This window comes from Myotis nattereri (genome assembly GCF_964212035.1).
Source record: "Myotis nattereri genome assembly, chromosome: 15".
In the NCBI taxonomy this organism is placed as follows: Eukaryota; Metazoa; Chordata; class Mammalia; order Chiroptera; family Vespertilionidae; genus Myotis; species Myotis nattereri.
The window spans coordinates 48,014,910-48,018,376 of NC_138090.1; positions in this window are offsets into that span (position 1 = coordinate 48,014,910).

A 3,467-nucleotide genomic window follows, 5' to 3' on the forward strand; every position below is an offset into this window, starting at 1 on the left:
AGACTGACGACGTCACAGCTGCGTCGCTGCCCTTTACCAAGATGGCCGCCAGGCCTCCTGGAGACTTGGCCCCAACGCGCCTGCGCGCTATGTGGACGGTAGATAACTCCCACAATAAAGCTTAATATATGTCAGGAACTGTTTGTTCTAAGCGCTTCCCATCTATCGATTTATTTAAAACCCACAAGCAGTCTGAGGCAGTTACTGTTCTTTATGCATGAAGGAACTGAGGCACACAGAGGTAAAAGGAAGACCACACACCTAGTAAGAAGTAATATTATAATCCAAATAAGACCGCACCAATAGTTTGTTAATCACATCACTTTTAAAATGGTGAAATGGCCCGGCCTGTGTGGCTCAGTGGTGGAGCATCTACCTATGAATCAGGAGGTCGCGGTTCCATTCCGGTCAGGCACATGCCCGGTTTCCAGCTAGATCCCCCGAGGGTCGTGCAGGAGGCAGCCCATCAGTGACTCTCATCAGTGATGTTTCTCTCCCTCTCCCCTCCTCTCTGAAGTCAACAAAAATACATTTATGAAAGGAAATGCCTGTTGCTTCAGCTAATCAATTGGCTCTCAGGAATAGCTTTGAATATTAGATGAGAGTCTCATCTATATCTAGACATCCTGCTACTCATCCCGGAATATCGATTCTAATTGAGAAACTGGCTGATTACTTTCAATTTAGCTTTGAATTAATTTTTTTCAAACCAACATCTTGATGGTTTCAAGTTGTTTCTAAGTAAAACATTGAATGTATATATAAAATAAAATGGTGAAATGCATTCTTCTTACCCCAAAGAAAGAAAGGTCTAGCTATCTGTCCTGACAAACAACCTCCTCCTTTATTGAATGGCTTTGTGCCAGTCACATTGGCTGGATTATCCCATTGAATCCTCACAACCATCCTATTGTTACCCAGCATTCACTTATTCAGCATTCGCTGGGCACTATGAGCCACACATCCTTCCCAAATTTACCTCGATAAGTTTGCAACAATCCTGCAGGGGTTTATTAGCCCACTTTATAGAGGATGAAATCGAGGCTCAGGGAGAGTAAGTCCCTTGACTGATAGGCTAGAAAGGAGCGGACCAGGTGTTTCTAATGAAGGGGGACATAAGACATTTGGGGGTGGGGGGCTAGCAATCTGAGTCTGTGCCAGTAACCTGCCTTCTGACCACACTCTTGCCAGCCGATATTAACTCCATTGATGCCTGCCTTGTCTTGCAGAACCTGTTTCCCAGAATACTCCCATTTTACAGAGGGGCCATAAACAAAGAATGTAACAGCTTAGCTAGAGGAGAGGTCCCCGGCACCACCCAGACCAAGCATTTAGGTACAATGTAACTTCCCCATTGTGACTGACTCAGGACGGGCTGTGGAAGCCCCCACAACAGCCTGGTAGTTAGGAAACAGAGAAAACAAAGAATCCAAAGGGTATAAAGGGAAAGCCTCCTCCATATTCACTCACTCAGGATTTGGAGAACTGACCCCGAGTCATTGTACTAGTGCATCTGAAAGTAAATGGGTTTATCCCGGGTCTCTGAGTACTCCCTGTGTATTTTTTCAGTCGCCTGGTAAATTCTGTAACACTAAATCCAGGGTCTTACGAGCTTCCTGAGTATTTTGTCCCTAGAATGACAGGACGGGCTTGGGGACTCTACACCTGTATAGTTTCCAGAGTTGGCCAACTTTCTTTCTTTTAAAAGAAATAATCATTCTTTTAAAAAATATATTTTTATTGATTTCAGAAAGGAAGGGAAAGGGAGAGAGGAACATCAATGATGAGAGAGAATCATGATCGGCTGCCTCCTGCACACCCCACACTGGGGATCGAGCCTGCAACCCGGGCATGTGCTCTGACCGGGAATCAAACTGTGACCTCCTGGTTCATAGGGCCACGCTCAACCACTGAGCCACGCTGGCCGGGCTATAGTTGGCCAACTTTCCTGTCACCTCCCTCCAGGCAGAAAGAATACGCAGATTGCAAGATCCGAGATGGCAGTAACATCCCCAGCATGTGGACTACAAGGCCTGACAAAGCAAGCATTCAGTAAATGTGTTAAAAACCTACAAAGACGTGCCAGGCCTTTGCCAGACAGTTACATAAGAGACATAAAAGGAAGTTCTCAAAGGCAGGTTGGATGTGGAGGGGAGTGTGTCGGTCCCAGATCTCTGCATCTGGGGATGATGAAAGCCTTCGAGGGCAGGGTCTGGCTCCATGTTGAATGCTGTGTCCCCAGGTGCTGGACTAGGGCAGGCACAGTAGGTGCTTAGTCAATACTCGCCGAGCGACTAGCATGTGGGGTCTAGTTCTGCTGCTTCTGAAGAAGGCTTTCTTCAGGCTTCACCGCACGTGGTAACCTCTAAACGACACCGCTTAAGAATTGTTGAGCGAATGAATAAATGAAGTTCTAGTCTGGAAAGGATTGTCTTGTTCAGTGGTTTCCAAGCCTACCTGCTCTTTTGAATTGCCTGTGGAACTTTCAGGAAATAAATAAACCCCAAAGGGTGGGGAACCAGAATTTTTCAGGGTGTGACCCTAGCTTAAATACTTTTTCTGATTTCCAGCACAGCCAGGGTAGAGAATGACTTTTTCAGTCACGAATGACAGAAATAGATTCTAAACCATTCTTCAGCCTGTGCTCATGGCAGACATCGGTAATCAATCCCAGGTCTCGGGAGTCGTCACTGAGCTCGAGGCAGCCAATATCAATCAATGGAGCTGTGAGAGGAGCAGAAGGGGCCAGAGGGGCAGGGCCGGGTGTCGCACAGGCCACTCTGATAAGAACCTCTCCTGCGCTCCCTGCGGCTCTGGCTGGAGCACCTGTCTGAGGAGCTGCCCGGTGACACCGCCTGCCTCTGGCCGCCTCCAGCCACCCCCATGAGGGGTGGAAGGAGGCACAGGCACGGCAGACGTTCACTTGACTCGCAAGCTGCACCGTGGAGGGTGGAGGTGGGTAGTCCTTGCCCACTCTTCCCAGGCAAAGGGATCCTGTCATCTCTCCCACTCCCCACACCTACTGGGTCCTGTACTCTGCCACCAAAGCCGCTCTCCCCCATCCCCATCCTGTGACATGTAGAACAGGTGCCACCGGGGCCTGCAGTGCTCCCCCTGGGCCTGTGGACGTGGGTGAGGCTGGGAGATTCCGTGGGCCTCTTCCACCCCTTCTTACGTGACTGCTGCCCCATCCTCCAGCTGCTCTGAGGGTGGCACTGCCAGCCATCTGCCCAGCTGAGGAAACCAGGGCTCACAGATGAAAACGGGGGGGTCCCCAGGCTCCCAAGTCCACGGCTCCTCCCCAAACCCACCATCCCTGGGCCTCCCTCTCCGAGACCTCCGACCCAGCCGAGTCTCCAAAGCTGGCCTCCTCTCCCCAGTGTGATCAGAGACCAGTGGGGGCCAGGAGACTGGACTCTAGCCCTGAAAGAGGGGGTCGCAGAGGTGAAGAGGAAGGAAGACTCATG